The 14,096-nt window shown below is 39.2% G+C and overlaps 1 non-coding gene across 1 annotated transcript; it reads left to right on the top strand.

The window, feature by feature from the left end:
• The first annotated feature begins 3,989 nt into the window (after positions 1 to 3,989).
• On the top strand, positions 3,990 to 4,093 carry LOC130937671 (small nucleolar RNA R71). The gene has a single exon (XR_009068878.1). It is a non-coding gene; the product is annotated as a small nucleolar RNA R71 (small nucleolar RNA).
• Positions 4,094 to 14,096: the final 10,003 nt, after the last annotated feature.

The raw sequence follows: 14,096 nt of genomic DNA, 5'->3' as shown, positions 1-14,096 counted from the left end.
TAACATAAAAACTAATGAAAACATCCCTAAAAGTAGCTTGAACTTACTAAAAACTACCTAAAAACAATGCCAAAAAGCGTATAAATTATCCGCTCATCACAACACCAAACTTAAATTGTTGCTTGTCCCCAAGCAACTGAAAATCAAATAGGATAAAAAGAAGAGAATATACTATAAATTCCAAAATATCAATGAATATTAATTATAATTAGATGAGCGGGACTTGTAGCTTTTTGCTTCTGAACAGTTTTGGCATCTCACTTTTTTCCTTTGAAGTTTAGAATGATTGGCTTCTCTAGGAACTTAGAATTTCGGATGGTGTTATTGACTTTCCTAGTTAAGCATGTTGATTCTTGAACACAGCTACTTATGAGTCTTGGCTGTGGCCCTAAGCACTTTGTTTTCCAGTATTACCACCGGATACATAAATGCCACAGACACATAACTGGGTGAACCTTTTCAGATTGTGACTCAGCTTTGCTAGAGTCCCCAGTTAGTGGTGTCCAGAGCTCTTAAGCACACTCTTTTGCTTTGGATCACGACTTTAACCACTCAGTCTCAAGCTTTTTACTTGGACCTTCATGACACAAGCACATGGTTAGGGACAGCTTGATTTAGCCGCTTAGGCCTGGATTTAATTTCCTTGGGCCCTCCTATCCATTGATGCTCAAAGCCTTGGATCCTTTTTACCCTTGCCTTTTGGTTTTAAGGGTTATTGGCTTTTTCTACTGCTCCTTCTTTTTCTATTTTTTTTTTCGCAAGCTTTCTTTTTCACTGCTTTTTCTTGCTTCAAGAATCAATTTCATGATTTTTCAGATCCTCAATAACATTTCTCTTTGTTCATCATTCTTTCAAGAGCCAACAATTTTAACATTCATAAACAACAAGATCAAAAATATGCACTGTTCAAGCATTCATTCAGAAAACAAAAAGTATTGTCACCACATCAATATAATTAAATTAAATTCAAGGATAAATTTGAAATTCATGTACTTCTTGTTCTTTTGAATTAAAACATTTTTCTTTTAAGAGAGGTGAAGGATTAATGGAATTTATTCATAGCTTTAAGACATGGTTACATACTAATGATCATGAAGTAGAGACACAAAACATAGATAAACACAACATTAAAAACCGAAAAGCAGAAAGAAATAAGAACAAGGAATGAATCCACCTGAGTGAGGGTGGCGCCTTCTTGAAGGTCCAATGGTGCTCTTTGAGCTCCTCTATGTCTCTTCCTTGCTTCTGTTGAATGATTCCTAGTAATTTTGGTGTTTCTACCCTTAGTTGCTTCCAATGTTTGTGTGGAGGACAACTTATCCCCTGAGGTATCTCAGGGATCTCTTGATTTGCAGCCACATGTTCTACCACTGAGCTATGACGGCTTATATGAGTCTTTCCATCTCCCAAGATTCAGAGGTGGAAGCTTTTGTCTTCCCTTTGAGGTTTCTCTGGCCTTAGGTGCCATTAATGGTAATGGAAAAGCAAAAAAGCTATGCTTTTACCACACCAAACTTAAAATATTGCTCGCCCTCGAGCAAGAGAAAAAAGAAAAGATGAAGAAGAAGAAGAAGAGATGGAGGAGATGGAGGGATGTGTGTATTCGGCTATATGGGTGGGATTGGGTGGGAAAGAGAAGGTGAATTGTAAAGGTAGGTGGGGTGTATGGGGAAGAGTGGATAGATGTAGGTGGTGAATGAAAAACAGAAGGGATGACCATGAATGGAAAGAGAGAGGGCGAGGTAGGTGGGGATCCTGTGAGGTCTACAGATCCTGAGGTGTCAAGGAATTCCATCCCTGCACCAAATAGGCATGTAAAATGCCTTCGTGTATCATTCTGGCGTTTAAACGCCCATTGGTGCACATTCTGGGCGTTCAACGCCCATGTAGAGCATGTTTCTGGCGTTGAACGCCAGTTTCATGCTTGTTACTGGCGTTCAGCGCCAGTTTTTCCTCTCTGGGCACATTCCTGGCGTTCAGCGCCAGAATGTTGCTTGTTTCTGGCGTTCAGCGCCAGAATGGTGCTCTGTTCTGGCGTTGAACGCCGGCCAGATGCACCTTACTGGCGTTGAACGCCAGCCTGTGCGTCCTCCAGGGTGAAATTTTTTTCTTCTGCTGTTTTTGATTCTGTTTTTAATTTTTATGATTTTTTCGTGACTCCTCATGATCATGTACCTAATAAAACATAAAATAACAATAAAATAGTATAAAATAGAAATTAGATAAATAAAATTGGGTTGCCTCCCAACAAGCGCTTCTTTAATGTCAATAGCTTGACAGTGGCTCTCATGGAGCCACAAGGTGATCAGGTCAATGTTGTATAGTTGTCCACACCAAACTTAGAGTTTGGATATGGGATCTTAACACCAAACTTAGAGTTTGGTTGTGGCCTTACAACACCAAACTTAGAGTTTGACTGTGTGGGCTCTTCTTGACTCTGAACTGAGAGAAGCTCTTCATGCTTACTCTCTTCTGTCACAGAGGGATGGCCATGTGCCTTAAACACAAGGTAGTCCCCGTTCAATTGAAGGACTAATTCACCTCTGTTGACATCTATCAAAGCTCCTGCTGTGGCTAGGAAAGGTCTTCCAAGGATGATGCAATCATCCTCTTCCTTCCTAGTGTCTAAGATTATGAAATCAGCAGGGATGTAAAGGCCTTCAACCTTTACTAACACGTCCTCTACTATTCCATAAGCTTGTCTTATTGACTTGTCTGCCAGTTGTAATGAGAACAAGGCAGGTTGTACCTCAATGATCCCCAGCTTCTCCATTACAAAGAGTGGCATAAGATTTATCCCTGACCCCAGATCACACAGAGCTTTTTCAAAGATCATGGTGCCTATGGTACAGGGTATTAAGAACTTGCCAGGATCTTGTTTCTTTTGAGGTAGAATTTTCTGAATCCAAGTATCCAGTTCATTGATGAGCAAGGGAGGTTCACTTTCCCAAGTCTCATTACCAAACAACTTGGCATTCAGCTTCATGATAGCTCCTAAGTATTGAGCAACTTGCTCTCCAATCACATCTTCATCCTCTTCAGAGGATGAATAGTCTTCAGAGCTCATGAATGGCAGAAGGAGATTCAATGGAATCTCTATGGTCTCTATATGAGCCTCAGATTCCTTTGGATCCTTAATAGGAAACTCCTTCTTGCTTGAGGGACGTCCCAGGAGGTCTTCCTCACTAGGATTTTCGTCCTCCTCCTCCCTTGTGCATTCGGCCATATTGACTATGTCAATGGCCTTGCACTCTCCTTTTGGATTCTCTTCTGTATTGCTTGGCAGAATACTGGGAGGAGTTTCAATGACTTTCTTACTCAGCTGGCCCACTTGTGCCTCCAGATTTCTAATGGAGGATCTTGTTTCACTCATGAAACTGAAAGTGGCCTTTGACAGATCAGAGACTACATTGGCTAAATTAGAGGTGTTTTGTTCAGAATTCTCTATATGTTGCTGAGAAGATGATGGATATGGCTTGCTATTGCCCAGCCTATTACGTCCACCATTGTTAAAGCCTTGTTGAGGCTTTTGTTGATCCTTCCATGAGAAATTTGGATGATTTCTCCATGATGAGTTATAGGTGTTTCCATAAGGTTCACCCATGTAATTAACTTCTGCCATGGCAGGGTTCTCAGGATCATAGGCTTCTTCAGAAGCTGCCTCTCTAGTACTGTTGGATGCATGTTGCCATCCATTCAGATTTTGAGAGATCATGTTGACCTGTTGAGTCAACACTTTGTTCTGTGCCAGTATGGCATTCAGAGCATCAATTTCAAGAACTCCTTTCTTCTGAGGTATCCCATTATTCACGGAATTCCTCTCAGAAGTGTACATGAACTGGTTGTTTGCAACCATGTCAATGAGTTCTTGAGCCTCTTCAGGCGTTTTCTTCAGGTGAATAGATCCACCTGCAGAATGGTCCAGTGACATTTTCGAAAATTCAGAGAGACCATAATAGAATATATCTAATATGGTCCATTCTGAAAACATGTCAGATGGACATCTTTTGGTCAGCTGCTTGTATCTTTCCCAAGCTTCATAGAGGGATTCACCATCTTTTTGTTTGAAGGTTTAAACATCCACTCTCAGCTTGCTCAGCTTTTGAGGAGGAAAGAATTTGTCCAAGAAGGCAGTGACCAGCTTATCCCAGGAGTCCAGGCTATCCTTAGGTTGTGAATCCAACCAAATTCTAGCTCTGTCTCTTACAGCAAAAGGGAAAAGCATGAGTCTGTAGACTTCAGGATCAACTCCATTCGTCTTTACAGTCTCACAGATCTGCAAGAATTCAGTTAAAAACTGATAAGGATCTTCAGATGGAAGTCCATAAAACTTGCAGTTTTGTTGCATTAAAGCAACTAGCTGAGGTTTCAGCTCAAAGTTATTGGCTCCAATGGCAGGAATGGAGATGCTTCTTCCATCAAACTTGGACGTTGGCTTTGTGAAGTCACCAAGCATTCTCCTTGCATTATTATTATTTTCGGCTGCCATCTCCTTCTCTTGTTCGAAAATTTCTGAAAGGTTGTTTCTGGATTGTTGTAATTTAGCTTCTCTTAATTTTCTCTTCAGAGTCCTTTCAGGTTCTGGATCAATTTCAACAAGAGTGCCCTTATCCTTGTTCCTGCTCATATGAAAGAGAAGAAAACAAGACAAGAAAGAGGAATCCTCTATGTCACAGTATAGAGATTCCTTTATGTTATGGTGGACGAAATTGTGATCACATGTTCTTTTGTTTATAAAGGATGTATACTCTTAGGGCACTGTTTATTTTCTTAATTTGAATTCACAACTCCGTTCAACTAACCAGCAAGTGTACTGGGTCGTCCAAGTAATAACCTTACGTGAGTAAGGGTCGAATCCACAGAGATTGTTGGTATGAAGCAAGCTATGGTCACCTTGTAGATCTCAGTCAGGCGAATTTAAACATGATATTTTATTGGATTAAATAATAAATAAAAAGGAATAATAAAAAGGATAGAAATACTTATGTAGATTCATTGGTAGGAATTTCAGATAAGCGGAATGGAGGTGCTGTAGAGCTCACGGACGCCTGCTCTCCTATTCCTTCTACTCAATCCTTCTTACTCCTTTCCATGGCAAGCTTTGTATAGGGGTTCACCATCAGCTGTGGCTACTTTCAATCCTCTCGGGGAAATATCCTATGCGGCTGTCACTCGCACAGCTAACCAGTCTGGAGGCATCACCCATGGTTGATAGCTACATCCCATCCTCGCAGTGAAAGCTAATGCTCACGCACTCTGTCACAGTACGGCCAATCACCGGTTGGTTCCCTCCCCTACTGGAATAGAATCCCTCTTTTGCGTCTGTCACTAACGCCCAGCAGGTTACAGGTTTGAAGCACGTCACAGTCATTCATTACCGGAATCCTACTCGGAACACCACAGACAAGGTGAGACTTTCCGGATTCCCAGGATCCTACTCGAAACACCACAGACAAGGTTGGACTTTCCGGATCCTCATAAATGCCGCCATCCATCTAGCTTATACCACGAAGATTCTGTTGGGGAATCTAAGAGATACACATTCAAGCTCTGTTGCATGTAGAACGAAAGTGGTTGTCAATCACGCGCGTTCATGAGTGAGAATAATAATGAGGGTTATCTAACTCATTACATTCATCATATTCTTGGGTACGAATGAATATCTTGGAATAAGAATAAGATAGAGACCGAATAAAAGAAAATAGAATTGCATTGATACTTGAGGTACAGCAGAGCTCCACACCCTTAATCTATGGTGTGCAGAAACTCCACCGTTGAAAATACATAAGTGAAAGAGGTTCAGGCATGGCCGAATGGCCAGCCCCCTAAAACGTGATCAATAGCCTCTTAGGATGAAGAATAAAACAAAACTGAGACCAAAGATGTCTAATACAATAGATAAATGTCCTATATATACTAGACTAGCTACTAGGGTTTACATGAATAAGTAATTGATGCATAAATCCACTTCCGGGGCCCACTTGGTGTATGTTTGGGCTGAGCTTGATCAATCCACGAGCTGAGGCTCTTCTTGGCGTTGAACTTTGAGTTATGACGTGTTTTGGGCGTTCAACTCCGGATCATGACGTTTTTCTGGCGTTTAACTCCAGACAGCAGCATGAACTTGGCGTTTAACGCCAAGTTACGTCGTCATTCTTCGAATAAAGCATGGACTATTATATATTGCTGGAAAGCCCTGGATGTCTACTTTCCAACGCCGTTGAGAGCGCGCCAATTGGAGTTTTGTAGCTCCATAAAATCCATTTCGAGTGCAGGGAGGTCAGAATCCAACAGCATCAGCAGTCCTTTTGTCAGCCTTTTTCAGAGTTTTGCTCAAATCCCTCAATTTCAGTCAGAATTTACCTGAAATCACAGAAAAACACACAAACTCATAGTAAAGTCCAGAAATGTGAATTTAACATAAAAACTAATGAAAACATCCCTAAAAGTAGCTCAAACTTACTAAAAACTACCTAAAAACAATGCCAAAAAGCGTATAAATTATCCGCTCATCACAACACCAAACTTAAATTGTTGCTTGTCCCCAAGCAACTGAAAATCAAATAGGATAAAAAGAAGAGAATATACTATAAATTCAGAAATATCAATGAATATTAATTTAATTACATGAGCGGGACTTGTAGCTTTTTGCTTCTGAACAGGTTTGGCATCTCACTTTTTCCGTTGAAGTTCAGAGTGATTGGCATCTCTAGGAACTTAGAATTTTTGATAGTGTTATTGACTTTCCTAGTTAAGCATGTTGATTCTTGTACACAGCTACTTTTGAGTCTTGGCTGTGGCCCTAAGCACTTTGTTTTCCAGTATTACCACCGGATACATAAATGCCACAGACACATAACTGGGTGAACCTTTTCAGATTGTGACTTAGCTTTGCTAGAGTCCCCAGTTAGTGGTGTCCAGAGCTCTTAAGCACACTCTTTTGCTTTGGATCACGACTTTAACCACTCAGTCTCAAGCTTTTCACTTGGACCTTCATGACACAAGCACATGGTTAGGGACAGCTTGATTTAGCCGCTTAGGCCTGGATTTAATTTCCTTGGGCCCTCCTATCCATTGATGCTCAAAGCCTTGGATCCTTTTTACCCTTGCCTTTTGGTTTTAAGGGCTATTGGCTTTTTCTACTGCTCCTTCTTTTTCTATATACTCTTTTTAGCTCCCTTTTTTTTCTTCTTTTTTTTTTCACTGCTTTTTCTTGCTTCAAGAATCAATTTCATGATTTTTCAGATCATCAATAACATTTCTCTTTGTTCATCATTCTTTCAAGAGCCAACAATTTTAACATTCATAAACAACAAGATCAAAAGACATATGCACTGTTCATTCATTCATTCAGAAAACAAAAAGCATCGTCACCACATCAATATAATTAAACTAAATTCAATAATAATTTCGAAAATTATGTACTTCTTGTTCTTTTGAATTAAAACATTTTTCTTTTAAGAGAGGTGAAGGACTAATGGATTTTATTTCATAGCTTTAAGGCATGGTTACACACTAATGATCATGAAAGAAAGACACAAAACATAGATAAACATAATACTAAAAACCGAAAACAGAAAGAAATAAAGAACAAGGAATGAATCCACCTTTAGTGATGTCTTCTTCTTGAAGGACCAATGATGTTCTTCAATTCTTCTATGTCCCTTCCTTGCCTTTGTTGCTCCTCCCTCATTGCTCTTTGATCTTCTCTTATTTCTTGGAGAATGATGGAGTGCTCATGATGTTCCACCCTTAGTTGCTTCCAATAATTGTGTGAGGGATAACTTATCCCCTGAGGTATCTCAGGGATCTCTTGATTTGCAGCCACATGTTCTAACCAACTGAGCTATTCCAGCTTTCATGAGTTATTCCATCTCCCAAGACTCAGAGGTGGAAGCTTTTTGTCTTCCCTTTGAGGTTTCTCTGGCTTTAGGTGCCATTAATGGTAATGGAAAAGCAAAAAAGCTATGCTTTTACCACACCAAACTTAAAATATTTTTCGCCCTCGAGCAAGAAAGAAAAGAAAAGTAGAAGAAGAAGAAAATGGAGGAGAGTGAGGGGAGATGGATTTGGCTATATGGGTGGGATTGGGTGGGAAAGAATTTTGAATTTTGAAGGTGAGTGGGGTTTATGGGAAAGGGTGAGTGGTGAATGAAAAACAGAAGGGATGACCATGAATATAGAGAGATAGGGCGAGGTATGTGGGGATCCTGTGAGGTTCACAGATCCTTGAGGTGATCCTGTGGGGGTCCACAGATCCTGAGGTGTCAAGGAATTCCATCCTTGCACCAAATAGGCATGTAAAATGCCTTCATGCATCATTCTGGCGTTCAAACGCCCATTGGTGCATGTTCTGGGCGTTAAACGCCCATGTAATGCATGTTTCTGGCGTTGAACGCCAGTTCCATGCTTGTTTCTGGCGTTCAGCGCCAGATTGTCCTCTGTGTGCGCATCCTGGCATTTAACGCCAGGTTGTTGCTTGTTTTGGGCGTTCAGCGCCAGGATGGTGCTCTGTTCTGGCGTTGAACGCCAGCCAGATGCATCTTCTGGGCGTTGAACGCCGGCCCGTGCGTCCTCCAGGGTGAAAATTTTTTTCTTCTGTTTTTGACTCTGTTTTTAATTTTTTTGATTTTTTCGTGACTCCTCATGATCATGTACCTAATTCAACACAAAAATAACACCAAAACAAAATAAAATAAAATTAGATAAATAAAATTGGGTTGCCTCCCAACAAGCGCTTCTTTAATGTCAGTAGCTTGACAGTGGCTCTCATGGAGCCACAAGGTGATCAGGTCAACTTAAGTGTGGTATTCCCAACACCAAACTTAGAGTTTGGATATGGGGTTTGGACACCAAGCTTAGAGTTTGGTTGTGGCTTCACAACACCAAACTTAGAGTTTGACTGTGTGGGCTCTTCTTGACTCTGAACTGAGAGAAGCTCTTCATGCTTACTCTCTTTTGTCACAGAGGGATGGCCATGTGCCTGAAACACAAGGTAGTCCCCATTCAATTGGAGGACTAACTCTCCTCTGTTGACATCTATCACAGCTCCTGCTGTGGCTAGGAAAGGTCTTCCTAGGATGATGCATTCATCATCTTCCTTCCTAGTGTCTAGGATTATGAAATCAGTGGGGATGTAAAGGCTTTCAACCTTTACTAGCACGTCCTCCACTATTCCATAAGCTTGTCTTATGGACTTGTCTTCCAATTGTAATGAGAACAAGGCAGGTTGTACCTCAATGATTCCCAGCTTCTCCATTACAAAGAGTGGCATGAGATTTATTCCTGACCCAAGATCACATAGAGCTTTTTCAAAGCTCATGGTGCCAATGGTACAAGGTATTAGAAATTTGCCAGGATCTTGTTTCTTTTGAGGTAGAGTTCTCTGAATCCAAGTATCTAGTTCACTAATGAGCAAGGGAGGTTCACTTTCCCAAGTCTCATTACCAAACAGCTTGGCATTCAGCTTCATGATAGCTCCTAAGTATTGAGCAACTTGCTCTCCAGTCACATCTTCATTCTCTTCAGAGGATGAATATTCTTCAGAGCTCATGAATGGCAGAAGGAGATTTAAAGGAATCTCTATGGTCTCTAGATGAGCCTTAGATTCCTCAGGATCCTTAATAGGAAACTCCTTCTTGCTTGAGGAACGTCCCAGGAGGTCTTTCTCACTAGGATTTTCGTCCTCCTCCTCCCTAGTGCATTCGGCCACTTTGATTAAATCAATGGCCTTGCACTCTCCTTTTGGATTCTCTTCTGTATTGCTTGGGAGAATACTGGGAGGAGTGTCAATGACTTTCTTACTCAGCTGGCCCACTTGTGCCTCCAGATTTCTAATAGAGGATCTTGTTTCATTCATGAAACTAAAAATGGCCTTTGACAGATCAGAGACTATATTTGCTAAATTAGAATTGTTTTGTTCAGAATTCTCTGTCTGTTGCTGAGAAGATGATGGATATGGCTTGCTATTGCCTAGCCTATTACGTCCACCATTGTTAAAACCTTGTTGAGGTTTTTGTTGATCCTTCCATGAGAAATTTGGATGATTTCTCCATGATGAGTTATAGGTGTTTCCATAAGGTTCACCTAAGTAATTAACCTCTGCCATGGCAGGGTTCTCAGGATCATAGGCTTCTTCAGAAGCTACCTCTCTATTACTGTTGGATGCATGTTGCAGTCCATTCAGATTTTGAGAGATCATGTTGACCTGTTGAGTCAACATTTTGTTCTGAGCCAATATGGCATTCAGAGCATCAATTTCAAGAACTCCTTTCTTCTGAGGTACCCCATTATTCACGGAATTCCTCTCAGAAGTGTACATGAACTGGTTGTTTGCAACCATGTCAATGAGTTCTTGAGCCTCTTCAGGCGTTTTCTTCAGGTGAATAGATCCACCTGCAGAATGGTCCAATGACATTTTCGAAAATTCAGAGAGACCATAATAGAATATATCTAATATGGTCCATTCTGAAAACATGTCAGATGGACATCTCTTGGTCAGCTGCTTGTATCTTTCCCAAGCTTCATAGAGGGATTCACCATCTTTTTGTTTGAAGGTTTGAACATCCACTCTCAGCTTGCTCAGCTTTTGAGGAGGAAAGAACTTATCTAAGAATGCAGTGACAAGCTTATCCCATGAGTCCAGGCTATCCTTGGGTTGTGAATCCAACCATACTCTAGCTCTGTCTCTTACAGCAAAAGGGAAAAGCAAGAGTCTGTAAACTTCAGGATTAACTCTATTTGTCTTTACAGTGTCACAGATCTGCAAGAACTCAGTTAAAAACTGGTAAGGATCTTCAGATGGAAGTCCATAAAACTTGCAGTTTTGTTGCATTAAAGCAACTAGTTGAGGCTTAAGCTCAAAATCATTGGCTCCAATGGCAGGAATGGAGATGCTTCTTCCATCAAACTTGGACGTTGGCTTTGTGAAGTCTCCAAGCATTCTCCTTGCATTATTATTATTATTTTCGGCTGCCATCTCTTTCTCTTGTTCGAAAATTTCAAGAAGGTCTCTTCTGGATTGTTGTAATTTAGCTTCTTTTAATTTTCTCTTCAGAGTCCTTTCAGGTTCTGGATCAATTTCAACAAGAGTGCCTTTATCCCTGTTCCTGCTCATATGAAAGAGAAGAAAACAAGAAAAGAAAAGGAAGCCTCTATGTCACAGTATAGAGATTCCTTTATGTTAGTAGAAAAAGAAAGGGGTAGAAGAATGAAGAGGGAGATTCGGATTGTAGATGAAGAGAGGTGAAGAGAAGTGTTAGTAATTAATTAATTAAATAGAAGAAGAGAAGAGGAAGGAGAATTCGAAAATAATTTTAAAAAAGAGGTTAGTAATTTTCGAAAATTAAAGATAAAATGTAATTAAAATTAAGACATGAAACAATTAATTAATTAAAAAGAATTTTTGAAAAAGGATGAGATATTTTCGAAATTAGAAGAGGGAGAATTAGTTAGGTGGTTTTGAAAAAGATAAGAAACAAACAAAAAGTTAGTTAGTTGATTGAAAAAGATTTGAAATCAAAATTTAAAAAGATAAGAAGATAAGGAGTTAGATAAGATATTTTGAAATCAAATTTTGAAAAATATAAAATTTTTGAAAAAGATAAAATAAAGGATAAAAAGATTTAATTCAAAGATTTTAAAATTATTTACTTCACTAACAAGAAACTACAAGATAAGATTCTAGAACTTAAAGATTGAACCTTTCTTAACAAGAAAGTAACAAACTTCAAATTTCTGAACCAATCACATTAATTATTAGTGAATTTTCGAAAATTACATATAAAGATAAGAAAAAGATTTTGAAAATAAATTGAAAAAGATTTTTGAAATTTTCGAAAATAATAAATAAAAAAAAAATTGAAAAAGATATGATTTTGAAAAAGATTTTGAAAAGATAAGATTTTTAAAATTGAAATTTTGACTTGATTTGTAAGAAACAACTAATTTTGAAAATTTTTGACCAAGTCAACCCAAAATTTTGAAATTTTGGAGGGAAATAAGGAAAAGATATTTTTTATTTTTAAATTTTTAAAGATGAGAGTGAAAAACAACAAAAATACTCAATGCATGAAATTTTTAGATCAAAACAATGAATGCATGCAAGAATGCTATGAATGTCAAGATGAACACCAAGAACACTTTGAAGATCATGATGAACATCAAGAACATAATTTTTAAAAATTTTTGATGCAAAGAAAACATGCAAGACACCAAACTTAGAAATCTTTAATGCATGGAAAACATGAATGCAAAAATGCACAAGAAAAACAACAAAAGACACAAAATAAGAAATCATCAAGATCAAACAAGAAGACTTGTCAAGAACAACTTGAAGATCATGAAGAACACTATGAATGCATGAATTTTCGAAAAAAAAAATGCAAGAAAAATTTTAAAGGCATGCAATTGACACCAAACTTAAAAATTGACTCAAGACTCAAACAAGAAACACAAAATATTTTTGATTTTTATGATTTTATGATTTTTTTGTATTTTTATTAATTTTTTTCGAAAATATAGTTTTGAAAAACGAAAAATAAAAAGAAAAATTTTGAAAAAGATTTTTGAAAAGAAAATTACCTAATCTGAGCAACAAGATGAACCGTCAGTTGTCCATACTCGAACAATCCCCGGCAACGGCGCCAAAAACTTGGTGGACGAAATTGTGATCACATGTTCTTTTGTTTATAAAGGATGTATACTCTTAGGGCACTGTTTATTTTCTTAATTTGAATTCACAACTCCGTTCAACTAACCAGCAAGTGTACTGGGTCGTCCAAGTAATAACCTTACGTGAGTAAGGGTCGAATCCACAGAGATTGTTGGTATGAAGCAAGCTATGGTCACCTTGTAGATCTCAGTCAGGCGAATTTAAACATGATATTTTATTGGATTAAATAATAAATAAAAAGGAATAATAAAAAGGATAGAAATACTTATGTAGATTCATTGGTAGGAATTTCAGATAAGCGGAATGGAGGTGCTGTAGAGCTCACGGACGCCTGCTCTCCTATTCCTTCTACTCAATCCTTCTTACTCCTTTCCATGGCAAGCTTTGTATAGGGGTTCACCATCAGCTGTGGCTACTTTCAATCCTCTCGGGGAAATATCCTATGCGGCTGTCACTCGCACAGCTAACCAGTCTGGAGGCATCACCCATGGTTGATAGCTACATCCCATCCTCGCAGTGAAAGCTAATGCTCACGCACTCTGTCACAGTACGGCCAATCACCGGTTGGTTCCCTCCCCTACTGGAATAGAATCCCTCTTTTGCGTCTGTCACTAACGCCCAGCAGGTTACAGGTTTGAAGCACGTCACAGTCATTCATTACTGGAATCCTACTCGGAACACCACAGACAAGGTGAGACTTTCCGGATTCCCAGGATCCTACTCGAAACACCACAGACAAGGTTGGACTTTCCGAATCCTCATAAATGCCGCCATCCATCTAGCTTATACCACGAAGATTCTGTTGGGGAATCTAAGAGATACACATTCAAGCTCTGTTGCATGTAGAACGAAAGTGGTTGTCAATCACGCGCGTTCATGAGTGAGAATAATAATGAGGGTTATCTAACTCATTACATTCATCATATTCTTGGGTACGAATGAATATCTTAGAATAAGAATAAGATAGAGACCGAATAAAAGAAAATAGAATTGCATTGATACTTGAGGTACAGCAGAGCTCCACACCCTTAATCTATGGTGTGCAGAAACTCCACCGTTGAAAATACATAAGTGAAAGAGGTTCAGGCATGGCCGAATGGCCAGCCCCCTAAAACGTGATCAATAGCCTCTTAGGATGAAGAATAAAACAAAATTGAGACCAAAGATGTCTAATACAATAGATAAATGTCCTATATATACTAGACTAGCTACTAGGGTTTACATGAATAAGTAATTGATGCATAAATCCACTTCCGGGGCCCACTTGGTGTATGTTTGGGCTGAGCTTGATCAATCCACGAGCTGAGGCTTTTCTTGGCGTTGAACTTTGAGTTATGACGTGTTTTGGGCGTTCAACTCCGGATCATGACGTTTTTCTGGCGTTTAACTCCAGACAGCAGCATGAACTTGGCGTTTAACGCCA

The sequence above is a fragment of the Arachis stenosperma genome, chromosome 6, assembly GCF_014773155.1.
Source record: "Arachis stenosperma cultivar V10309 chromosome 6, arast.V10309.gnm1.PFL2, whole genome shotgun sequence".
Classification (NCBI taxonomy): Eukaryota; Viridiplantae; Streptophyta; class Magnoliopsida; order Fabales; family Fabaceae; genus Arachis; species Arachis stenosperma.
Note: the sequence above shows the minus strand (reverse complement) of the source record. Positions and strands in the feature narration are given on the sequence as shown.